This window comes from Nyctereutes procyonoides, unplaced genomic scaffold (assembly GCF_905146905.1).
Source record: "Nyctereutes procyonoides isolate TBG_1078 unplaced genomic scaffold, NYPRO_anot_genome, whole genome shotgun sequence".
NCBI classification, from domain to species: Eukaryota; Metazoa; Chordata; class Mammalia; order Carnivora; family Canidae; genus Nyctereutes; species Nyctereutes procyonoides.
In genome coordinates, this window is record NW_026575047.1 from 53,905,806 (window position 1) to 53,932,595 (window position 26,790).

Here is a 26,790-nt window from a genome sequence, read left to right on the forward strand (position 1 = left end):
ACGTGGGCTCCCTGCACGGAGCCTGCTTCTCTCTCTGCCAGTGTCTCTGCCTCTTTCTGCACCTCTCATGAATACATAAATAAAATCTTTAAAAAAAATACAGCTTGAGTCTAAATATTAATAAGCACTTGTTGGAATGGTAAAATTTCATTATGTCACATTAAATGCAATCTTGATTTTGATATTATTGTTCCAGCAGTAAAATAAGACATGAGTCAGTCTATTGAAAGTTCTCCTTGAAAACTTCAAGATGATGCACTACTTTTTTTTTTTCAGCTTGTATTGAAGTAGATGTACTGAAAAGTTTTGTATCAGGAATTCGAACTCACCTATGCAAACCACCACCCAGATTAAGCACCTCCAAAAGGCCCGGGCCTACTATGCTCTCTCCAATCACCACTTCCCAAGGTCAACCTGACTTCCAGTCCTGCAGATAAAAGTTCCCTATTGACCTTCCTATCAATGGACTCTAGGGCCCGGGGTGTTTTTCACTCAACAGTATATGGCAAGACTCATCCATACAGTTGCACACATAGAAGGTTTGCTCTCAGCTTGCTCTATGGCAACCCCAGCCTGCTGGGCGAGTCTGCTGTTGATGTATGTGGGCTGTCTGCAGTTTGGCAATGACCACCACTCTTCCGCATGCCTCATCTCATAATGGCTGTATTAGCATCCTGCTGTCGCTATAACAAATCACTACAAAACTGGGTGACTTAAAACACACATTTATTCCCTCATGGTTGTAGGCTGAAGGCTGAAGGTTGAAGGCTGAAGGCAGTTTCCCTGGGCTGAATTCAAGGCATTAGCAGGGCCGCGCTCCCTCCGGGGGCTCTAGGGGAGAACTCATTCCTCTCCTCTCCCACTTTTTGGGGGCTGCCAGCATTCCTTGACACGTGGCCACACTGCTCCAGTTTCTGCCTCAATGGTTCCACAGCCTCCTCCTCTGCCCAAACCTCCCCCTACCTCTCTCTTAGAAGGACCCTTGACACCTGGGTGGCTTAGAGGCTGAACATCTGCCTTCAGCTCAGGGCGTGATCCCAGGGTCCAGGGATTGAGTCCCACATTGGGCTCCATGCAGGGAGCCTGCTTCTCCCTCTGCCTGTGTCTCTGCCTCTCTGTCTCTCATGAATAAATAAATAAAATCTTGAAGAAGGAGGAGGAGGAGGAGGAGGAGGAGGAGGAGGAGGAGGAGGAGGAGGAGGAGAAGAAGAAAAGAAGAAGAAGAAGAAAAGAAGGAGAAGGAGAAGAAAAGAAGGAGAAGAAGAAGAACAACAACAACAATAACAACAACCCTTGTGCCAGCATTAGGGCCCACCAGAAGACCCAGGATTATCTCATCTCAAAATCCTTAATCACAGAGAGGTTACCATATAAGTTACATTCATGGGTTCCAGCAATTAGGACCTGATTTCTTTTGGAGCCACCTATCAGCCCAGTGGCCATGTGCACTACGTACATTGCATGCAGCTGCATTCAGAGGGGTATTCCTGGTCAGAAGGTATATATGTATTTTTTTGCTTCAGTTGGTAACAGCTTCCCAAACCTGCTGTACAAACTTATGCCCCAATCAACAGCAACAATTCCAGCTGCTCCACATCCTCCCAACACCTGCTATATTGTTAACTTCAGCCATTCTGGTAGGTGTGTACTGATATCACATAATGATGGTTAGCTTGATGTGTCACACTGACAAGGCCACAGGGTGCCCAGACTGAACAGTGTCTCTAGGTGTATATGTTGGTCAGGGAGGGAGGGAGGTGTTTCTGGATGAGATCAGCATCTGAGTCAGTGGACTCAGTAAAGCAGACCGTCTTCCCCAACGTGGGTGGACATCATCCAATCCATGGAGGGCCTGAACAAAAATGAAAGATAGAGGAAGATGGAATTCACTCCTTTAGTCCTATCTCCTGGGACAGCTCATTTCTTTCCCGCCTTTGGACTGGGGTTCACACCACTGGCTCTCCTGGTTCTCAGGCTTTTAGATTCAGACTGGATTATACCACCAGCTTTACTGGGGGCTCCGACTTGCAGATCATGGGACTTCTCAGCCTCCACAATCACATGAGCCAATTCTTCATAATAAACACACACATACATACACACACACACACACACACACGCACGCACATCCCTACCCTATTGATTCTGTTTCTCTGGAGGACCCTGACTAATGCACACGTTTATCATTTATTCCATATCTCCCTGATGACTAATGGAGTCAAGCATCTTTTCATAGGTTTATTGGACCTGTTTCAGGTGAAGTATCTTTTGTCTCCTTTCCCTACTCAGTTGCCTGCCTTTTTCTTATTAATAACATAGCACATTATTTTAAGATGAGTAATTTGTTAAAATATACTTTGCTAAGCACATGTGTTTGGAGGGGGAAAAAGTTTTTAGCATCAGGGCCCGAGATGTGAGGTCCCGCTGTGTCCAAATGATCAGCTGACATTAATTCTGGACAACGAACACTCATCGTGGACTCCAGGTCTCTGTCAGCATGGCCAGTTCCATAAGGAATGCACGTGAGAGCCTGAGGACCACTCTCGGGAACTGGGGTAGGTGAGATTTAAAAAATAAACCAAATTGATGACTTATTGTCTCCATTTACTTCTCTGAAACCAAAGCTAGTTTCACCTTAAGAATGGCCATTAAGAAAGTAAACCCTATTTGTACTTGTACAAATAAGTGTGGATTTTACAGTTCTCTTCTGGCTCTGAAGGCAGGGATAGCCAGTCCCTCAAGCAAGGCACTCATTTACTCCTCACTGTGGATACCATGCACGAGCATGGACAGGCTGCCACACCACCGACACAACCACTTGATTTCTGCTATGAAGCATCAGATAGTAAATACACCACCGGCTGACTTCTCTATCATGGAGAAGGAAGAAAGCAGCTCTGGGAATCCATCGAAGTGAACTGCTGTGTGGAATTAGGTGCTTGATCAAACCAGCAGGAGAGTGAGCCCTGAGACCCCCGTCCATGCCGCCTCACCACTCCTCCCTGCCTCCTGGCTGCGGGGCCCATGACAGAGGTCAGCATGCACACACCACCCCGTCATCAGATGAAGCTGTCTCTCAACAAATCACAGTGCCTAACTGGCCCAACAACTAGCAAGCCAGACAAGGCACTTGACAGTAAGTGATAAAGGAAGCGTCAGCCAACATCCAAGCCCGGCCAGCAGGTGGGGGCCTCCTCATGGGAGGGAATGCTCCTCACCCCTACCCTGGGCCAAAGCAGAAAACAGGCTGACCACTCTCTGAAAAGGAAGGCACTCCATAACAGATGGTTTCTGAGCCACCATAACCCAGAGGATGAGCAGCCACTGCAGTCAATTCAAGCCTAGAAAGGGGAAGAGAGAACATGGGGTTGTGGGCACCCTGGGGAGTCAGGGCCACAGACAGGAGGCATCTGAGTATCTCTTCAGAGCTGACCAGCCTGCAGAGGCCTCTGGAACCCAGCTTCCTGGCCACAGCACATCTGTCCAGCAGCTGCAGCTCCCCACCCTGTCCCTGTTCCCTCTACCTCTGCATGAGGAGTCAGCCCCCCTCGATATAGAGGACCAGAAAGACACCACCAGGAGCCCTTGCAAGGACCACCAGGCCTCCCAGGCAGTGCAAAGATGGCCATGTGGAAGGCAGGGTGGGCAGGGCAACCAGGCTGAGGTGGCACCTGCCTCTGTGACCTGTGGGCACCTTATCTTTCAGGGCTCTCTGGCAACTGGAAATAGGGCTTCTCTGTTTGCACAACTGTCCTTCCAGTAAGTCAGAATAGCTGCAGAGGTTAACTCCATGTAAGCAAATTAATAACGTGATTTATGGTTTGTCATGGATTTTGTCGTTTTTGTAGAAGAACAGTGGCAATTTAATCTAGAAAGCCTGTAAATCTCTAAAGGGTAAAATTAAACATCCGTGCCAGCAAGACTGGGTCTTGGCAGCGGCAGCCTCCTCCTACACGAGACGGGAGGGAATCAAGTCCCTGGAGCCACATGGCTCTGAGGGGTGCAAGGTGGGGCCCTGCCCTTCTTCAGCCATGCATGGGCTCCCACACCCCCTCATATGCCTCCCCATACACCCCTCCTCTGGCCTCTCCGTGAGCCCTCAATGGGCCTCTCATGTTCCAACTGGTGGTGAAGCCTGCCTATGGAAAACACTGCCCTAAAGATCTCTCAGCAAAGTGCAGGTCATTTGTATCCAATCCCCTGTGTGCCCACCGCAAACAAGGACGCCCCAGGGCTCCCAAGGGCCGCCCAAGCCCCTGGTGGTCAGGACACCCCCTCCCCCAACTCCGGCCCTGATCCGCACACGGCATGCATCTGCTGCCAAACAGACACTCTGCCTCCCTGCATGCCCCACTCCAGGCTGGCCCTCCTGCCTGGAGGCTTCTTCTGGCCTGAATTCTGGGGGGCGGGGGCACACCCGCCCACTCCTCCAGGATGGGCTCCATGACCACCCCCACCCATGACCACCCCATGCTGGGGCTCTCACACCTGCCAGTCTGTGCTTCTCTAGGAGGGCGGTGGGCCCAGAGCCAGAGTCAGGGACTCTGACGACATCCCACAGTCTGCAGCAGCCCCTCTGCTCCTTCTCTCCTGACCTCACCCGGCTCTAGACAAGGCTGGGGAAAGGCAGAACAGAGGCGTTCAGACATTATCTGTGGAGCGGATGAAGGAATGGGTGGATGGATACAGCTCCCAACAAGGGGCTGGAGGTAACTTTTTTTTTTTTAAAGATTTTATTTATTTATTCCTGAGAGACACAGAGAGAGAGGCACAGGCACAGGCAGAGGGAGAAGCAGGCTTCATGCAAGGAGCCCGATGTGGAACTCGATCCCAGGACCCCAGGATCACGACCTGAGCTGAAGGTAGACGATCAACCGCTGAGCCACCAGGTGCCCCAGTGCTTGGGGTATCTAAAGTGGAGGCGCCAGCCCGCAGTGCCTATACCACAGAGGCCCCATTCATCAAGGGACCAGGAGGTGAATGACACAGGCAGAGTAAGGGGCTGCTATTTAAGTGTTAGTACATATCCATCCTACAGGAGAGATAAAAAGAGCAACATATACAAAGAGTTAAGGCAGGGGTTCCCAGAGTGAGCAGGCAGGGAGAAGGCTGTCACATCCAGGGGCCCCCAAGGCAGTTCCCCACATGAAGTCGATGTGAGTCAGAGGGGCCTCTGCCTCTGGGGGCAGCACATCAAGTCTAGCAGCACCAGTCACCACTGCTGATTTAAGCACAGAGTAGCCCGGGATCAAGAGGAAAACCATTACTTAATGAAATGCAATTAATTTAGGAGCCGAAATCTGTTAAAGCCCAAAGGAGAGACAGTCAGGAGTTCTTGGTCTGGAGGGGCTGCTGCTCTCAGAGCTTTCAACCCAAGAAACAGCTCAGGGACATCCCACAAGAACCAAAGGCATATGGCACATCCATCACCATACGTTGGCATGTACCTCTCCAGCACCCCAAGAACAGAGAAAGGCCACAAGCAGAATCTTCACAGTCCATGGACACAAAGTCACATCTAGTAAGGGCCAAGGGTCGGGCTTGTCCCACTACCATTCCCTGGAGAACACAGCCCTCGACACGACCAAGGCCTGCCTCGGGGCCTGTGATCTAGCAGTCAGGCCAAGTGGGTAGCACTAGGACCCCTGATCAGGATCAATTATCCATCAGTCATCTTCCAGCCTTCACGGTTACCAGGCAGCACCAGCTAGGGATCCAAGGTGTGCCTGGTGTCTGAGGCCCATGGGGCAAGCTGGGAAGAAACTAATTCTCTCTCTCTCTCTCTCTCTCTCTCTCTCTCTCTCTCCCCCCTCCTCTGATGATCAGGTTAAATGAGAACTCTATTGTAACAAAATGCTCGCCCACATCTTATCTCACTTCATCTTCATAACTCACTGTAACTCAGTGGCTGGTGAGGAAGGAAACAGACCTACGTGTGCCCTTTTAGGAAGATCTAAGTCAAACTCTGAGCAGTGGCATTCACTGGCTGTTTGGAGGCAGAGCCGGGCTTTCTAGAGCTTCCGATTCCTAACACAGGCCCCACTCCTACTCCACCCCACCCAGGACAGCTGTCACCAGCTCTGGATAATATGGACAGATGTTAGAGCACATGGCTCACTTATTGCACCAAAAGACGGAGAAATGTAAACTGTGTTTTATTTGAACAATGCACACACTTGCTGCCAGAGGGACCAGAGAAATCCATCATCCCTAAATGCATGCGTTCACTCAGTTAATGGGTCTCCTGTTATTGAAACAATGGATTTTTCCAAGACAAGCGATAATCAAACCAACTGGGAAAAACAATACACTATATATTTTTTATTAAATTAACGATGCATACAACAATTCAGAAAAATTCCTATTTAGAGCTGCCTTGCTAGGGAATCAACTCCAGGAATATAAAACCAATCAAATAAAAAAACAGATACAGATGTATTACACACACCTATACATACAAAAATAGGTATATATTATACAACCCAATGGTGAATTCTAAATACAAATACTATTCCCCTGATGATCTACGTATTCGGATTTGTTGAGAACTAAGGCCTGAGCATTTCACACCCAAGTGTCTCTCTGCACAGTTGATGCCTGGGACAGGAGGAGCAAAGAATCCATGGTAGCTCCAAGTGCCAGCTCCAAGTGTATTTCCCTTTACAGACCCACCAAGAATACTAGCTGTTTTGCAGGGTGGTGTGCTCCCAACCCTCTCACTGTCCCCGTGAAGGGCCCCCAGGTCATCCGTGACATATCCATTACTCTCCAACCAGCACTCAAGTCCACTGGTCACCGGCTATCAGATTCTCTAGACACATATGTTGAAAATTCCTTTTTAAAAAAAAAAAAGATTTATTTATTTATTTATGATAGACAGAGAGAGTGAGAGTGAGAGTGAGAGTGAGAGAGAGAGAGAGAGAGAGAGGCAGAGACACAGGAGGAGGGAGAAGCAGGCTCCATGCCAGGAGCCCAACATGGGACTCCAGGCAGGCACCAAACCGCTGAGCCACCCAGGGATCCCCACATATGCTGAAAATTAAGCCCTCTGTGGATCACATGGGTGGTCACCAATCCTACTCATGTCCACCCAGGTGAAAAATAAGTATGATACCAACTAAGCCGAGGTGGTATGGGGGTGTGGAACACAGGCCTCAGGCTCTCTCCGACTCAGGCCGGAATCCCAGCATTGCCCTGTAGTGTGCTCCTGGACAAGTCACAGCCACCTGGTCCACAGCCTCCTTGTTGCCAAGATGAGAAAACAGATCTGAGTCTTGGGCTCAGCGGGACATTATTTAAAAGGGCAAACACAGGGGAACAGAACTCAACTAGCAGAAGCACCCACCAATGTGTGTTTAACTGGGTTGGTGTCCCCATCAAAAACCATCTTCAAATGCTGGGCTCTTTGGTTTTCAGAACACTATGGGATAAAAATATTTTCTCAGTCATTAGATGCAAGAAACTCAACCACATGTTTTTTTCCCTTCTTGATTTTGATTCTTCAGACACAAAACAACAGATGTAGCACCCACCTGATATGAGAACAGCTCCTGAGAATATGAAGCCCCCACACTGCGTTCTCTTACACGACTGGAGTGGAAACTAACCAACCTGACCCCTCAGGCTCTCAGTACAATGGCAAAAACCACAACAGGCCCGGAAGCCACAGAGGCCCCCCCCCCAAAAAAAAGCCTGAGGCATGGCAATGATAGTGCACATTATTTCAATACTAGAAAAAAAATATATATATACACACACACACACACACACATATATTCAAATGTGCCCCAAGACAACTGCAGGCAAGACATATAAGGTAAGCATGAGAGAAGCAGAAAGACTCCCAAGGCCAATGACTTGGCCAAGGCCCCAGGGATGAGTAGCAAAGCCAGGTTCTTTGAATGGAGCTCTCATTACTCCAAACCCCACAGTCCTTCCCAACCTCACGCTGCCTGCGTCCTAACAACATGGGTGCACCTTCCCTGGGCAAGAGCACAGCACAGGCAAGAGAATCAGGTGGGGGAGGCTTCGGGAGCAGAAGGCTGGCAAACACGGGGCGGGCAGAATGGCTGGGAGCCTTGAGATGCCGGGTCTGACATAAGGTACAAGACAAGTTTAGAAACATCCAGATGGAGGAAGAAGGGAACCTGGGCGAGAGGGGGCCTCGTTCCCGGCGCCTCAATGTCCCAGGCAAACGACACAGAACTGGCCCCAGCAGCAGGGACAGCCTGGCCGCCCACTATCCAAACAACCAAAAATCCAAAAAGGAACCTCTGTGAAGAACCGCATTCACCCATTCTTTGGGCCGGACTGCCTTCCCGAACCTGCTGTCTCCCAGCCTATACGAAAATGCGCCTGCACGGTATAATCCCACAGCTCTTTCCAGTCTGCCCACTGTGCACGAGGTTCTGTGCTGATTTCTAGGAAGGATCCAACCAACCGTGAATACAAATGTGAATACAGCTCAGTTCCAGCCATGGGGCTTGGGAAAAGGAGGAGCTAGGGGGCCAGGCTGAAAGGAAGAAGGCCTCTCCTGGGGTCTCACTCATTCATGCATCCACTGAGGAGCACTGAGGGTCTAGTCTAGCAGGTGCCTGGCACTGTTCTAGCTGTCAGGAATACAGAGGAGAATGAGGTTTTACACTGGAGTGGTAAGAGTCAATAAATTAAAAAAAAAAAACAGGTATATAAATAATAAATTGAACATTAAGTACTAAGAAGAAACATAAAGCAGGGTGAACAAAAAAGAGGGAAGTGATATTCATTTATGCTGGGGGGGGGGCGTCAAGAAGCTGGCACAGAACCAGAGAACTGAAGAAAGTGAGGGAGTGAGGCAGGTGGACATCTGGAGGAAGCCACACCAAGGAGCAGGAACAGCAGGTGCAAAGGCCCTGAGGTACACATGCACATGGCAAATCTGAGGACCAGCCGATGAAAAGGAAAGAGTCCATATTTAGCTGGGATCATCAAAGACAGACACAAGGGCCCCAGGCCAAAGGGGCAGGCAGAGACAGGATGGAAACAACCCAAGGCAAGCCTGGGCAGTGATCCTGTCTGCCTGGAGGGACCATGGTTGGGCGCAAGGAAGGGAGCTTGAGAAAACCAGACCAAGGAATGTGGGTGTGGAGTGAGCACTGGGCAGCCACAGAGGGCTCAAGCAAGGAACACCAGACCTGGCCTGGGCCCTACCTTCTAAGAGGCAACCCCACAGCCCAACTTACAAAACCCCACAGCCAGCACAAAATCCCGATTCACATAGCAATGGTACCCTACCCACATGCAGCGCTCCCAAGCACACTGGGGACCCGTGAATCCCATGGATAGAGCCTGGCTTGTGACCTTGTGGTTACTGTCCTCCCTGGGCTCCCTCATGTGCCTGAGAGAGGACAGGGAGGGAATGAACTGAGTTTGGGAAAGGCGATGGAAGACCGCCCACGCCAGCTGACTCAGCCTGTGCCAGCAGCCTCCTCGGAGGCCTGAACTGGACCCAACCCAGGTGGTGGGCGGGGGACACAGAGGGAGGATGGAGCCACAGAATCCTCCCTGTGGGCACATGGTCCAAACACCAACAGACACCTGGGCTGCCTTTGGTGAGCAATCATCAAATGGGACCTATACTGGGGACTGAGCCCTTTGACAGCCAGGACCCAAACATCCCCATTCCTCACGGTCACCGGGCACGGTGGGACCTACTACCACCCCAGGCTCTCTCTCTCACTCTCTCCATTTCTCTCTAAGGCCAAGCTGCAAGGCAGGCACGCTGGTTTCTGCCCCTTGTTCCAGAAGGCCCTTGAGGCCAGCTGGGGATATAGATGTTCAGGGCCTCTGTACCCAGCTGCCCCTAGCCCTCTCTGACTTCGGTGACAATAAAGGTCTCCCCAAGAGTTCAGCCTGTGCTGTCCCCAGAGGCTCTCACCAGTGGAGTCACCAGGTCCAGCATACGGAGCCAGGACAAGAAGGAGCCAGGCCCCGTGTGTCTCTCCCTCAAGACAGGCGCACATGGCCACCCAATCCAAACAAAGCCCAGCCTGAGGCTAACCTCCCCGTCCAATGTGTTTTTCCTCTGAGTTCCTCAGTTGTAGTCTAGGAAAAATCAAGGTGTTTTAGCGCTCCCTCTCAGCTTCCAGGGATGTGACTGGTGTCTTTTACAATTAGCTTTTATTTTTATCCAGCATTTCTTAGCTTGCTTGGCAAATGGAATTATTTGTGCACCTCCATTTCACAATCCATCCCCACCAATTATTCCTGTGAAACTAATATTTTATATTTTTAAAAAGGCAAAGGAGGGAGTTATAACTACTCAGGGGATAGTTATGCAAACAAGTTAATAAGCCATACCTTGGGTGCCAGAGGAAAGACCCATGGGGAGCGGAAAAGGGTAACAAGTTGACCATTGCCTGCTTCACTCTCTTGAGAGCACCTACTCTCTCTCTCTCTCACTCTCTCTCTCTCTCTCTCTCTCTCTCACCACGCACACATACACACCATCTGGTTCAGCCTGCACTTCTCCCAGGCACAGAAGCCAGTACTATGGAGATGGAAAGGCAGGCCGTTGGGGGCAGGGGCACGACCACTGATCCCTAACCAATGACCCATTGAGGAGGGGTCTGGAGACCCCTGCTCCCACAGAAGACCCTGGCAGGGCCCCATCGCTAGTGCCACCCCCCAGACCCAACGCAGCTCGGGAGACCACTCCAAGGGGCTCCCCACCAGGGCTGGTGGCATCCGCTGGAGAGGCTCCCAGCGCGGCAGGGTGAGCAGCAGCAAGCCCCACCTAGTCCGCTAACTCCCTGGACACCACCCAGAATCCCGGCAGCTTCCATGTCCCAGTGGTTCTTCACTCGGGAGACCCTCTCCGGCCGGCTGCAGATGCGAGCAGCACAGACGGCCACCCTGGAGCGACGACACAGGGCAGGACGTCCTGGCAGCTCTGGACTGAGAAACACATCACAGAGAACCTCGAATGTTCACCTCAGGAAAAGTGCTGCTTCTACTCTCGGAGCTTTCAGGTCATTATTTCTAAAACGGCTGCTGTTTCTCAAAGAGGGAGGGGGGAACCCCAGGAAAAAAAAAAAAAAAACAGAGGTTGAGGAGGCCAGGGACAACTGAGCCCACAGGAAGAGGTGCTGGGATGGAAGTCCCGATCTGGGGGCCTCCACCAACTGCATGGCCATTTGTGAGCTGTTGACCACAGACTGGAGTCTGGCCCCGGTCAGGCGGTAAATCAACAGATCTGGGGGGAAAAATTAAGTCCTCCTTCTGCAAGTAAATACTAAGTTCAGACGAGCAGGCTCCGTCTCTGCCTGCACCCGCGGCGAGGCTCAGCCAGGGCGGCCCCCCGCGGGCGCCCCGGACCCTCGTCTGGCCCCCAGCCCCGGCACCCCGAGGCCCGCCGCCCAGCTTGGGGGCTGGGGCTCGCGCTGCGCCTGGATCCTCGGGGCCCGACCTCCCAGGGGCACCCCGGCCAGGCCAGGCCAGGCCAGGCGTGCGGGCCGCGGGCAGGGGCCGAGGCGAGGGGCGGGTCGCCGCACCCGCACCCCCAGCTCCGAGCGGGCCGCCAGGAGGGCCGGGGGTGGCATTTTTAATTGAGGACTTGGTCTCTCCGGGGCTCATTAGGAACGGGTGTGGGAGGGGGCGAAGACCGGGACGCGCCTTCCCGGGAGGCAGGGAACCCAGAAGCGACCCCAAACTCGGGGCTTGCCCCGCACGGCGACGGGGGGCCGCGGAAGGCACCCGAGCCCCGCCAGCCGGCGGGACCCGAGCGGGCAGCCCCCCACCCCACCCCGGCCAGCGCCCCCGTCGCGCACGGCCGCCCCTCGCCGGGGATGCGCGAGCCTCCCGCTCGGCCTCGCCGCGCCCGCCCCCCGCCCCGGACCCCGCAGCGCCGCCCGGCCGGGGGCAGCGCTCGGGCCGCAGCCTCCGCGCCCCGGGCCCCCCCGCCCCCCGGCCCCGGCCCCGGCCCCGGCCCCGCTCACCTGGCCCGGGCGCCCCCGCCCCGCCGCCGCCGCCGCCGCCGCCGGCTCCGTCCGCGAGGCCGAGCGCCGGGCCGCCGCCGCAGCTCTTTGTGAGCCCGCGCCGAGCCGCGCACCGAGACTGCTAATGAGCCCGGGAAGCTGAATAGCGGCGGGCGCGCCCCGGACGCGGCGTACGGCACGCAGGGCCGCCTCTGCCCGGCGCACGCGGCGCGGCCGCCCGGCTCCCCGCACCGGCCTGCGGCGGCCGCCCCCGCCCCCGCCCCCGCCCCCGCCGCGAGCACGCCCGGAGCGCAGGGAGGCCGGGTGCCCGGTCCCCTCCCGCCCGGCGCCCGGACGGTCGGCGGGGCGCGCCGGGGCCCGGGGCCTCTGGGGCTGCGCTCGGGCACCGGGAGCGAAGCCCGGGCTCTGCAGCCGCGGCGCCCCGACTGCCCGGGCCCGGGGATGTCCGGATGCCCAGGCGCGCCCCGACCTGCGGGGGGGGGGGGGGGAGCCGCAGGGGCCCGGCCCTCCGGCGGGTGGAACAGGTGACGGCGAGCGCCACCGCGAGCTCCGCACTCTGCCCCGGGCGCCGCGCTGCCCCCTGGCGGGCTCGGGGGCGCGTGCGGCGCGGAGGGGCCGCGGCGACCGCGCCCTGCTCGGCCCCGCGCGGCGGCGGGCGGAGGCCCCGACTGCGAAGCCCGCGGGGATCGCAGCCTCTCGGGAGAGCCCCCATCTGGGCGGGGAGGCTCCCCGCCGCCGGCCTCCCGCTCGCGGGCTGCATCCCGGTCCTCTGCAGCCGCTGGCGTCCCGTACCCTGTGCTACCTGAGCCCTCCTCCGCGGACCTCCCCCACCTGGGACCTCCCCGAGCTCTCTCTCCTCGTCGTCCCGAATGGAGACGACCCTAACCTCGTCCGCGTCCTGATGCCCACGCACCCCACCCACGGAGCGTCGCCGATGCACCTCTCCCGCGTGAATGATCCTCTTTAAAGCCCGTGAAGGTTGTCCTGAGGACGCTGTTGTCACGCTAGACCCCTCTGGCCCTTTCATTCTGCCCTAGGGCAGATATAGTAACCTGTGGGCTCTGCTGGGATAGATGCACGGGGTGCCTCGATGTCCAGGACAAGGGCTCAGGTGCCTCCTCCCCCATATCCTGATTATTTGCTTTCTGTTTTCTTCTGTCCTTTGGCTGGATTAGGGTGACAATGTGATGGGGGCATTTCTGAAGAGGAGTGCCGCAGGAGGAAGAGGAGGCCTGGCTGGGGGGAGGGCAGCCCCTTCTGCAGCTACTCTGAGGGCCAGAGCTGAGACCCTGAGGAAAAGCAGAAGGGCGGGGAGGCTAAATCCTGAGCCAGGCTAGCACAGGCTGCTGACTTGGTATGGACTTCTTGGGGCCTTGATCTCCCTCCCATTCCCCTCTCCCCTCTGCCAGCCCAGTGAACACTCACATTACCCCGAGGGCCAGAGCCTGGAGTCGGGGAGGAACTGGTCCTGGTAGGGCAGCTTCATAGCCCAAGCGCCAAACAAAGGCAGAGAAAAAGGCAGAGTCCAAAAGCCAACCAGGGACAGATTCCTGACCTCCTGCCTCTTGCCCCTCTTGCCTCTGAGATGAGCTTATCTCTCTACTGTCTGTGTTCCACCTACTTAAGCATTCTGTTTATCTAGCCTTTCAAGGGCCCTAGCTTCCCACCCCCCCACCCAAATTCCAAAGACCGGGTAGAAACAGTTGGGAAGTAATAATTCCATAGCCTTAAATGTCAAGTATGAATCCAAGTACATTCACCTTGCCTTGTTCCAATGTGGTCAAATTCCTCAGGAAAGCAGACACCTATGCCTGGAGATGATCCGGACAGCCTTGTGTGTCTGTGAATATGGGTGGGTGGCTAATTCTGCACTGTTCCCTCCAACAACTCTCCTAGAGCTCTTCCCATGGGCCAGCTCTGGGCCAACCACTGGGGTTAGATCCTGTCCCTGCACATAGGAGCAGTGGTGGCTGATGCCCAAAGTCCACAGGGTCAAAGGCACAGGCCTGCCTCTGCCTCACTCGGGGCTCCTAAATCTGGTGAGCTCTAGCCAACTGTCACTGTTCAGAGAATTTTGAAAGAGTGTTGGAGCAAGAAAGACATAAGTCTTCCATGAAACTTAAAAATCCAGAACATAAAAGATTGCTAAATCTGATTTCAGAAAACTTCCTGCATGCCAATCTTCACCATAAGCAAAGTCAATAACAAATCAGGAATGAAATATTTGAAACTCAGGAGCAATAACCCTTCATTTCCCTAATATACACATACCATCAAAAATAAATAAGAAAAAAGAACAACTCAGTAGAAAGAAAAAAAAAAAAGGCAGACCAAGTTATGGAGCAAACAGTTCACCCGGAAAGAAACACAAATGACTTTTAAACATCTGAAAAGATATGCTTCTTATTCATAATTAGAAATGCAAGTTGAAACTACACTTAGACACCACAGTTTTTATCTCTCAGAGACCCAGGAGTACATTAACACATTATGTCCCAAGGGCGAGGGGACACTTGCAGACTCCTGCACTGCTTGTGGGATTGGAAATTGGTACAACTCCTGTTGAGGAAGATTAGATCACTTCTATCAAAATTATAAATGCACAAGCCATTTGACCTAAAAATTCAGTTTCTAGGAGATTTTCCCTTTTCTATTAAAGACTTTACTTATTCCTTCATGAGAGAGACACAAAGAGAGGCAGAGGCACAGGCAGAGGGAGAAGCAGGCTCCCTGCAGGGAGGACCAATGCGGAACTTGATCCCAGGACCCCGGGATCACGCCCTGAACCAAAGGCAGATGCTCAACCACCGAGCCACCCAGGTGCCCCTCTAAGAGTTTTTATACGAATATACTACAGACATGCAAAGCAGCCATGAGTAGAGTTACCTCTGTGTCATTTATGTGGTCAGTGCCTACAAACAGCCTTGGTCTTGGTATCCCGTGAACAGGGGACCATTAAAAACACAAGCGCATATCCACTCAAGTAACATGCAGCCATAAAAGGAGAAAAGAAAGAAAAATGATGGACTATATGGAATGTTCAAGACACGCTGTTAAAAGAAAGAGAAAAAGGTGTGTGTAGTGTTCCAATGCGTGTAAGACAGAGGACAAGGAGAAAGAGGGAGTGTACACATGCCTGCAGGCAATCATAAAGCCTCTCTTGAAGGATCATCAGAAACAAATAAATGTTGGTCATCTGCGGAAAGGAAACTGGTGGCTCGAGGGGGAGTGACAGGACGAATGACTTTTCACTGATCCTATTTTTTTTGAAGTATGTAATATTATTAGTTATCCCAAAACAAAACTTTAAATTATCATTCATAACCCTGGTTGTTAACCCTCTAAAGGGTAACAGATTTCTTTTTCCCCCTTTTTATTTATTTATTTATTTATTTATTTATTTATTTATTTATTTTAATAATAAATTTATTTTTTATTGGTGTTCAATTTGCTAACATACAGAATAACACCTTCTGAAATCTCTGTTCCTTTCTCCAGGGGAGAAGAAAACAACAGACACTCAGATCCAGAAACTAAGATGAATACTGCCATGACCTGGAGGAGGGGCCACATGGTCATGGGACCTACCACCACTTAGTGGCTTGGTGCCAATCCTGTTTAGCCCAGAGGAGCTCCCCTCCCCACCAGAACAGATTTCTTACAGGGCATTTATAAAGTGGAGTCTAAATCTTGCCAATTCTTCAGCTTTTACCATAACTTAGTTTTTAAAAATAACACATGCCTTCCTTATATAGGGCAGAAGATTAACGCTCTGCCTTATTGGCTGCGGAAGACATTCCTTTATAAAACTCTTGCATGATGGAATATTGATTTTTATTCCTAAGCTTAGTATATGAATGGATTTGACTCACAAAGACATGTTCCCTGTCTGTTGGGATAGCAGAACAACTCATCTCCGATAAAGTTACCGCCGGGCCGCGTTGGGTCTCATGTCTCTTACTGATTCCAAGCACTTGAGCTTTTCTTCCTTACCTCTTCACGCCTTCATCCTTGTGTAGTCAGGGTGCCTTGAACTGGGGAGCCAGGTGTCTCCTCCAGCTAAGGTACCAGCCAGGACAAGGCCTCAGGTAGATCACCTGAAGCCTCCATAGCAGTAGAGTTTCCTCCTCTGTTCAGATGAGAAAGCTGACCTCCAAAATCCCCAAGGTCCAGGGCGTATGATAAGAAATGTCATCTAAACCACCGCCATGAGAATCTCTTGATTCTCTTTGTTCAGGATTTAAGTCAGTGTGAAGACTCTGACTTCAACCAGCATCACACTCTGGGTTTTCAAGACCCCACATTTTACTTTCAAAGATACAGAGACACATATTATGAAAATGCCTTTAATAACCATCAAGCAAAGTACCTTCCTAAAAAGTAAATACGATTGATTTTTTTTTTTTTTTACTTATTTCAGGACACAGATTCTACAACAAAATCCAGGCTTTATTGCAATAAATGGATGATTATAAAGAATGAAACCCCTGGCTCCTGACCCTCCAGATTCTGACCTCAGGAACCACACAAAAGAGTCTGCAGGAACATGGGGTAGAGCCTTTATCCTCAAGTAGGACCACTGAGGAGGGACTCCTTCTGTGGGTGCTGACATAGGTCTGGGAAAAGCAGAGGTCTGTTGTCTTCACAAGAGAAGTTACCCACTGCATTTCAGGTGATACCTACAAGGCAGACCTTCTTTACCCTAGAGACCCTCTAGTGTAGATAATGGCAGGGAGGTAGTAAAGACCATGAGGTATGGATGTAGATAGTCTGTATCATACAGATGGTAGGTAGGTAATGCAGCAAAGAGAGCAGAGTGGGCAAAGTATGGTTCAGTGTAGTCAGCCACTTGGGCATGCCTAGTCCCAAGGAATAGAATGCATCAGCACCAACAATCTCAGTGGGGTGGAGAGGATGGACTGGATTGTGGAGGGCACAAGGCTACTCTGACACCCTTTATTATATGATTTTGGTCAAGGGGACAGGGTGCTAGAGGTGGCTCGGTCTTCACAAGAAGGTGAGCCCTCTTGGGGGGGAAGGACTGTGACTCCAACTGCTGTTCTCTGAGATGCATCATGAAGGAAGCCACAGAGGGATAGGGTAACCCAGATCAAAGCCTGGAGGGGTATCCAGACAGTAATCCAGGACCCCATGTAACAGTTCTAGAAAGGTCTGCTTTGGGCATGTCCAGAGGGCATGTGTTTGGGGACCAGTGGCCAGGCACAGTCACAGACTGGGGGCAGAGCTCACTGTGGAACTTCATCATGGTAGGGGCCCAGAGGGGCCAAGAGCTCCTGCAGGACCCATCTTGAAGGCTCACTGTTGACATCAAGAAGCTTCTGCCTTTGAGGCCTGACTGCATCTGTTCTGGAGATGCTGAGCATTTGGAAGGGAGGGATCTGAACCCTCTCCACAAGGGGTACTTTTAAACAGGATGCCGATAGGCAGTCTGAGCACCAGCAATTAACAAGAAAAGGCAAATCAGCAGTACCCAGATTTGTGACTGGTATTTGTGAGGTGGGTAGTGTGATAAGGCGACGTAACCTTGGCTCCGAACCACAGAGCTCACCCTTCTGCTGTTCCCGGAGCACAGAGGGTATCAGATGTTTTGTGTAGCTTTGAGTTGTCCTTCTTGTTAATGGCCACCCAGATGTTCCTCTGTGGACCCATACTTCCCTCATCCTCCTCTTAGGAGAAGGGGCCCCTCTGCCCCCCTTTCCCTTCCCACGGGATGAGCACATGAGTTGGGCCAAGCCAAATCTCTACATTCTATCCCCCTGACTCTAGGACTTAGCTCAGGAGTGGATGTGTGACCCAAGCAAGTTCCTAAGATTTGGTCTCAAGACCTTTGCTGGAAATACTGTGAAAGAGACACCTTCTCCACTGAGTTTGTAAGCAGTGAGGATAACGCAAGCCTAGAGCTGCCAGGCCCCCCTGTGAAGAGGCCTGCTGGAGACTGAGACTAAGACAGAGGAAAGCCAGGCTGCAGGAGGCAGTAGGCCACAATGACATCATGGAAACACTGGATCCAGCCATGCCTGATCTCCCTGCCACTAGACTTTTTCAGTTATGTAAAGTCAGTTTGAGTTGAGTTCCTGTCCCCTGTAACCTTTAAGAGTCTGGTCTGATATAATGTGAATCATGAGGGCTATTTGTTGTAGCTAGTACCAGTAAGTACTAGGAAGAAACAGAGCCACGAGATTCCAGAAAGAACAGCAGCATTCATTGTCACAGGGCCTACTTCAATTCCAAAAACAATCTCACTTGAGCACCTCTGGAACCTTGGAACCACTTCTTAATGGGAACTTTAAAAACTGGATACATAAAGTTTGCAGAAGGAGAGCTCTGGGGAGGGTTTCAGAGAGCTGCCTCTGTGGCTGGACTGCCTGTCAGCTGGAGAAGCTCAGGCCATGCTGGGTCACGATGGGGTCAACCATGGGAGTGTTGCTGTAAGGAATGCCTTTATAATCATTAGTGCTGGGCTCTGCAGGGACCTTCAACTTTGCATGGGCTCTAAAGACGACTGTACTATGTGGCTTTTCCCGGGGCAGAACCCTAGGCTGAATGACCTCACTCCAGGCTCAGGATTCACCTTGTCTTGGAACCTGCTCTACTTGGTTTATACAAGATTAACCACATTTCCCCGTCCTACATCAGAACTGGCAGCCTAACCCAGGCGACTTTGCAACGTCTGGCAGTGTCCCGAGACATTTTGAGCAGTCACGGGTGGGGCTGATGCTATGGGCATCTGGTGGATACAGACCAGGGATGCTGCTAACCAGACTACAGATGTACAGGGCAGCTGCCTACATAAGGAATGACTGATTTATCCCAAGCCCAGCTGTCAATGGTGCGGAGACTGAGAAACTCTGTTGTATTATCTTCTAATGTGCCCATTTATTTACATGAAAAAAAAATCTTGTAAATATGTAAAAATGACCTGTTCCCTGTCCCTCACCCCCAGGCAGAGGCTTAGAGCCCCCATCCTACATCTAGGTACAAATGCAGGCCCTGTACCAGAGGGAGGGACTGGCTCAAGGTGTGTTCACTGGCTCCCCATCCACAAGCATAACACTGCTGGTTGAGTTCTCAGGGCCTTGGTCAGGCAAGGCCTGATGACAACCTTGACACCTGCCTTAGGGGGCAAGGTGACAGATAGATGGTTCCCTGGCAAGGAGAAGTGCTGTGGGCAGGGCTTCCTGGAAGGAGTGCATCAAGCCCTCCCTCCTTCTCCTTGGTGTTGCCTTGCCACCCCCCTTCCCTCCTTGCCCTTCCCCCTAACTCCCTATCCTCCCCATACTCTGCACCAATCGCTGGGCTGGATCCCAGCTATTTCCTTGGGTCTGGCTGCCTGTCTTGGAAATAGTCCTAGAACCCTTTACACTGAATGCACTGACCCCAGGAAGCCTCCTTATAGCTTCCAGAGAGAGGACTTTGAGGTATTGTTCCCTTGCAGCAGGGTTCCTTTCTCTCTGGAGTGGGATCTTTGTTGCATTGTCAGGGAAGCTCTTGTTACAGACACCCCAGGCAGAAAGTCCAGCCTTCCGGGCAGTGCAGGGGTCCCCAAGTGGGCCTGGCAGCATCCCATCCCAAGTCCCACAGGCTGGGGCCTGGCAGGCAGCAGAGGCGAGCCACCCCACACCCCTGCCTGATGACTGTTCTATTTTCTCAGTTACCTTCCTCCCGCCAGGGACCCTGGCAACGCCACTGCTTCCTGGAGCCTCTTTCCTGTGCTGTCCCAGAGAGTCTCCTACCCCCCTAGAGCCAACCTGTGGGGGCTGGGTGCTCCGCCAGCCTGTATTTTCCTACGTGGCTTTGGTTGCTGCTTGCAGGTCTTTATTTATTTGCATGATCATTCAGTTAGCAGTTCTCTCTGACACTGGAGGTTGTACATTCAACCGATGCATAAGGCTGCTCCAAATCCACTTCTGTGCCTGAGCTGCGGCCATTTCAGCCAAATGGATAACCCCAGGGCTCTATCATGTTTGGGAATATTTCATGAGTTTAGGAGGCCACTTTTTGGACAGCAAGGTAGGTAAAGATACATGCCCGCGGCTACTCAGTTCAGGAGAACCCAGGGCGTGCCACCGTAGCACATCAACGTTAGGACTTTACATGTTAGCAGTTGTTACAGGCTGAATTGTGACCCCCGCAAAGGTATTAAGGTCCTAATCCCCAGTACCTGTGAACATGACATATTTGGAAATAGGATCTTGGCAGATGATCTAGTGCAGATGAGTTCAGTAGGGTGGGCCCTAATCCACTATGACGAATGTCCATATAGAAAGGGGGGATCTGGACAGATTGGCACACATGGACAGAAGATGAGGCGCAGACGCTGGAAGAAGACCATCTACAAGCCAAGGAATGCCTGAAGCCGCCAGCAGCCAAGACAGAGGCCAGGAACAGATTCTCCCTCGTGGCCCTCAAAGGAAACCAATCCTGCCAATATCTGCATTTCGGACTGCCAGCTTCTGGACCATAAGATAATACAGTTCTGTTGTGGAAGCCACCCAGGTCATTGGGCTTGGTTACAGCAGCCCCGGAGAACCAATACCTCTTCGAAACTTGGATGCTTCCGCGGCATGTTGCAGCCAACACCAGCTGTGCCCACGTGGTCCCATGTACACCCCTCTCCAGCCCTGATGCGGCTTTCTCCTCCACTGGTCCCTCTCCTCTCCTTGGAGAACCACCACCGGTGAGCTGGAACTGCCAGAAACAAAACATCCTCCAGGGCAGGTCCTGGTACAGGAGTATGGAAGCTCTCTTACCTCTAAATGAGACAAACCTAGATGGGTGATTGACTCCTCCAGCCCCACATGGGATCCAGCTGATCTGGGAATTCAGCTGAAAATGCACCCTTCCTCAGCTTCTTCCAGAGCCCCCTCACTGGGCTCTGTGGGGAGCAGTTCCCTACAAGCCACCTCCACAAGCACCTTGATCTCAGCCCCCACTTTCAGGGCTCAGACCAAAGAACGAGGGTATAGAAGTGGCCTCAGGAGACAGACCCTGAGGCTGGGACTCTGGAGACAGCTGACTCACCAGGCAGAGGTGAGTGGAGTGCCGAGCATCCCATCAGCTCCCCTCCTGGGGCAGTGCAGTCCTGTGTTGAAAAAAAGTGGAAGCCAAGTGGAAGGTGCTTCCCTGATTGTGCAGAATTCCCAGTGATGGAAGGGAAGAGGAAGAGGAAGGAAGAAGATCAGCCCAGCCCACTTCAGGGCACGTGGCAGCCTTTGAGCAAATCCTCCTGTCCTGCATTGGAGAAGGCTTGGCCCAGGTCACTTTCAGAGAAGCAGAACTGCAGAGATGGCTGCACGCGGAGCCTCCAGCAGTTCTCCTGGAGCAGAGGTACATCGCTGTTAGCAAAAGAGGGAAGCCCTATTCTAGGGGGTCCCGGAGAGACAGCGGTGAGGGAAAATCCTCCCCTAGACAGACTGCAGGCAGTGTACCTGGTCACCCGCCTTGATTGGAGGGAGAAGTGGCCTAAGGTTGGACATATTGACGCACAGTTGTAAGTGGCATGGCCGGCTGATCAGGGCCTGAGGAGCAGAAATGGGAGCTCTGTGCTGTGGTGGCCACATGTGGATGGGCCCATGGGAGCAGGCACACTGTAGGAGGACCTTGGTGTTGCACATTAACGCCCACCTCACAGTGCCTAGTGCAGAGGAAGTGTGACATAAGCAGGTGGACAAGGGGATTCCTCCAAGAGGTGTCCACCAGTGTCTGTCCTCAGCCAGTGCAGGGTTTGCACAAGGGGCTCATGAAGAGTAGCTATGGTAGCAGAGAAGGAGGCTGTGCATGTCCCAACAGTCTGGACTTCCTCCCACCGAGACTGATCCAGCTACTGCCATTGCTGAACATCCCACCTGCCAGCAACATGGACTATGCTGAGCCCCAGATATGCCACCACCCCTCAGAGAGCCCAAACAACTACCTGGTGGCAAATCGATTACCCCTTCTGTTCTGCAAATTCCAATAGTTCATTCTGACTGGGGCTGTCACATATCCCAGGGATGGTTCAGCATTTCCTGTCAGCCCCACTCTTGGAGGACTCACGTTATCTGATTTACTGACATGGGATCCTGCACAACGTTACCTCGGACCAAGAGGCCCACTTAATAGCAAGGGAGGTATAGAGAGCAATGACCACATGATCATCAGATCCATGTTCCTCCAAGATTTTGCACCAACCGGAAGCTTTTGGCCCGGGGAATATGGAAAGAGCCTCCTGAAATTGCAGCTAAGTTGTCAGCTTAGGGATACATTGTACAAGGTTGGGCACTGCTCTTCCGGCTGGCACAGGCCTTCAACCAGAGGTGCAGAATGACTGGATGCACAAGCCTTGGAGCCAGCAGCGGTCCCTGCTGCTGGAATGACCCTGCTCATCATCGTTCCTAGTGACCTGCACAGGGGATTGGTGCTTCCACCACCACAATTTTAGGTTCTGTGGGTCTCCTGAGGGTCTAGAGGGCCTCGTTGCCAGAGGGGAAGAGATCTTCCACTGGAGACCCAGAAGGAGTCCTATTGGACTTACAGCAACAGGTGCTACCTGGTAATTTGGAGTTCCCTGTGCCAGGAGACAATGGACACCAGAATGGGTTACCATTCTGTAAGGAAATTGACCCCAATTGCCATGTAGAGAGAAGAACCAGGAGAACCATACTTGAATTGGGGACCCATTATGGCACCTCGGGGTGCTCCCATGCCCGATTTGAATCCTGACTAGACAGCACTACAGCCATAACCTGGTAAGTGTGTGGTAACCAGGGGCTCAACCTCCAAGAGATGGAGGTGATCCCACTGGGCACACCACCCAGCCAGCAGTGCTGGCCAAGCGTGAGGGGAGTTTAGGACACATGGTAGCAGTATATATAGTTTCCTGGGGAGCCCATAGCAAACTACCACAGACTGGACAGCTTAAACACCAAAATGTCTCACAGCCCTGGAAGCCAGAAGTCCAAACGCAAGGGATTTACGTAGGGTGGGCTCTTTCTGAGGGCCATGAGGGAGAAACTGTTCCAAGCTGCTCTCCTTAGCTTGTCAATGGCCGTCTTCTCTCTGTGTCTTCACATCGTCTTCCACTTACCCACATCTGTCTTTCTGTCCAAGTTGCCCCCTTTTACAACGACACTAGCCATATTGGGTTAGGGCCAATCTAACAGCTTCATTTTAGCTTGAGCACCTCTGTAAAGACCCCGTCTCCAAACACAGTCACAGTCTGAGATACTAAGGACTAGGATACAATATGTGAATTTGTAGCAGGGGATGAGGGTGCTGGGGGGAGGGGAACACAATGCAGCCTATAACATGGAGGGAGATATTGAATATCATTTTAGGCCTCAGGACCAACTACAGCTATGGATCTGAAGCTCATCCCGTTGACCCTCCCTGGCAAGATCTCCCTTGGATAATGTGACCAACCATGCTCCTGAAGAAGCCAGGACAAGATTATGTAAATTTACTATGAGAAGCAAGCAGCCCTGAGAAATACAAGGGCTGGGCTTAGGAGGCACCGTGGGAGTTCCTGTTGGGTCATGAGGACTCTTTTCACCATCGTGCGCTCCTGGCTGCAGCTGGCACCACACCTCTCTAGAGATCTGCCCCTGGGCTACTGAGCTTGCTGTGGGTGGAGAGCTGGGCATGTCTGGACTTTGTAGACCCTCAGAACAGCCTGAAGACAATGACTGTTGTATACAATGGTAAAATAAAATCATAATAATAGCAACAATACTAATTGGCTTAAGGTGGGTGTCTTCTCTGCTTAATCACTGGACATCTATGGTTGTATGTTGCAGAACATCTGAGCTAATTTGGGGAAATGATCTGAGTCATTTCTAGAGAAAAGCTGCTCAAGACTTGTACCCAGGGTGCCATTTCTGGGCAGGTGGCAGCTGAGGAGGACAAGATTCCTATGTAGCCGTCGGAGCAAAGCTCCCTGGAGTCATCTGCTTGCTTTCAGGAGAGGGTGTCTCTATCAGTTTGTATTGCTGTGGTAACAAATGATCACACTCTTAGTGGCTTAAAACAACACAACTGAGTATTTTAACAGATCTGTAGGTTAGAAGTCCTTCATGGATCTCACTAGGCTAACATTCAAGGTATTCACAGGGCTTTCCTTCTGGAGGCTCCAGGGGAAATGCCTTGCCTTTTGCAGCTTCTAGAGACCACTCACACACCTAGAATCATAGCCTCCCTCTTCCATTTTCACATCCAAGAAAATCGTATTTCTCTAGTCCTGCTTTTGTCTCCCACTGACCACAAGTTTTAGGGAATCAAGGGATTAGCTTCTGCCTCTCCAGGTAATCCAGGATAATCTCCCCATCTCGAGGTCCTTTTTTTTTTTTAAGATTTTATTTATTTATTCATGAGAGATGCACAGAGAGAGGGAGAGGCACAGAGGGAGAAGCAGGCTCCCTGTGGGAGCCCAATGCAGGACTCAATCCCAGGACCCCGGGATCATGACCTGAGCTGAAGGCAGACACTCAACCCCTGAGCCACCCAAGTGTCCCCCATCTCGAGGTCCTTAACCACATCAGCAAAATCTCTTTTTCCTGTAAAGCAAATATTCAGAGGTTCCAGAAATTAGGATGTGGGTATCTTTGGGGGGCATTGTTTTTCCTACCACAGCACAAAACACAAAAGGTCTGTACAAAGGAAGAAGTGTGCATCATGTTTAAGCAACCACGGTTAAGCATGGGCTGTGACCCTGGGTAAGTGTCTCTCTTCTATACAGCTCCAGATTTCTCAGCTGTAAAATGGGGGAAATATTATTTGCCTTAGGGGTTTTTTGTAAGAGTTGAAATAGGTGGCACATGTATATCTCTTAACCCAGAGCCTAGCATGTAAAAAGTGCCAATTCCTGTCAGTCATTATCATAATCATTGCTGTGGTAGAATGGAGACATCCTCCTATGATGGGCTTTTGCCTACCTGACATTTTTTTTTTAAAGTCCCACCTGAAATTTCAGGTTCATGGGGTTCCAGGCAGGGCTGAGATTCCTCAACTGAAAAATGGGGTCATTGTTTCTTCTTTAGAAAATTGTTGTGAGAATTTAGTTAATCATTAATCATGTATATTAAAAATACTCTCATGCCACACATTGACCTGGGGCCTGGACTGTAGAAATAGCAAACTGGCTTGAGCCCTGCCACTGGCACATTGATAATAAGTGGGAGCAGACAGCAGGGCAGCATGCATGGGCACAGATGCTCAGGCTACAGACTGGGAAAGATGGACCACGAGGCTTGGCCGGGCAGAATGTGCTAGCACTGAAGACTTCATCTAAGATTTGGCTGTTGTAGTTCAAAGTCATCATCAGAGTCAGCTAAGGTGGCTAATTGACTCCTCCAATACCTGTTTAAATGATTCTAAATGTCAAAATCTTTCTTTTGAAATAGCCAGCATGGGTTTTATTTCCCAGCCTGGATCCTGATACAGTACTAGTCATGTTCTTCAGAAACAGACACTCCAAGATAGATTCTGGGGTTAATCTGGTCATGTCCCAGGCCTGGAGCACAGTGATAAGCTCCTTGACAGTGGAAAATATGGTCCTAGCAATCTATGCCATGCTGGGCGTCACCATTAGCTAAATTCCTACCTGCAGTTGCTTTGAGTGGAGCCCTACTAAAGCCAGAGCCCAGGTGACTGCTGCCCTTAACTGCAGTAAGGATGGCTTCAAGGACTGTGGGACCGGATGACTCTTCTTATTACACCCTACAGAAAGAAAATGACAAACTTATAGTTGAAACTTCAGCTCAAGTCACAGTCAGGAAACCAGAAACTTTTGTCATTTTCTGTGCTATAGCCATAGAGTTACCTTTGCCTACAGTCAGATAGAGACTGTGTGAATATTGCAGAATTACAATGTCAGTTGAATTCAAAGACTTGACAGGTACCCAAGTGAGCATGGAAGGCAGTATGGCCCTGAGGTTTGGAATGCAATATATCAGTAGATTCAGATGAAGCTGAGAATCGTGAACCATAAGTCTGTCTCAATCTGAGTCTGTTCCCAGCTCATGGAACGGGCCTGCTCTCTTGTGTCTAAGGAGACTTGCCTTCTCTTGCTTAAAGACCTGGTGCTTGGCCTCCTATAGACCAGGTCTGACAGTGGGAAATGTCACTGTAAAGATGATCCATGAAGTGTCCTTGGTAATGGTGGGATTCCACAGTGGCAGAAACCAAATGGCAGTACTTAACTACCAAAGACAAGAGAGAGTATTTATTATAATGAGCAGTAAGATAGAGGTAACCAGAATGCTTTGACCCACATGACTTTTGAAAGTGGTTAATGGAACCCTAGAGAATGAAATTATTAGCAGCCAAATTTCCAGACTGAAGCCAGTTTGCAGACCCAGAGTCTCCTTCATTAAAGGGGAGACCTAGCATCCAGAGAAGAGACCCTGCAACATTGGCACAAATACATGCTGTAAATGTCCCTTAAATTCTTCCCTATTGGACTTTTTGGCTGTTTACTAGGGTCATGTATATGGTGGATAAAGGGAAATGTGGACCTTTTGGAGATTTCTGGACACTGGCTCTGAAGTGACATTAATTCGTAGGACATGGTATAACAATTTTTATTTTTATTTTTAAAAAGATTTTATTTATTTTTTCATGAGACACACAGAGAGAGGCAGAAACACAGGCAGAGGGAGAAGCAGGCTCCATGTGGGGACCCCAATGCGGGAACTCCAGGATCATGCCCTGAACCAAAGGCAGATGCTCAACCACTGAGCCACCCAGGCATCCCAACAATTTTTAGAAAATCAAAAATGCCACTGTATTCTACCAGTTAAAGTGGAGGCTCGTGGTGGTC

At 51.4% G+C, this 26,790-nt stretch overlaps 1 protein-coding gene across 3 annotated transcripts in view; it reads right to left on the reverse strand.

Moving 5' to 3' along the window:
• The window catches only part of APBA2 (amyloid beta precursor protein binding family A member 2), a 245,534-nt gene extending 231,724 nt beyond the window's left edge, over positions 1–13,810 (reverse strand). Inside the window, exon 1 of one of the 3 annotated variants that reach the window (XM_055326656.1) lies at positions 13,736–13,810. The gene's annotated coding sequence lies outside the window, so the exon portion shown is untranslated. Of the gene's footprint in view, positions 1–11,975; positions 12,151–13,735 lie in introns of those variants that run through there. The other 2 variants (XM_055326655.1, XM_055326657.1) reach the window with 2 other exon arrangements.
• Between the last annotated feature and the right edge of the window lie 12,980 nt (positions 13,811–26,790).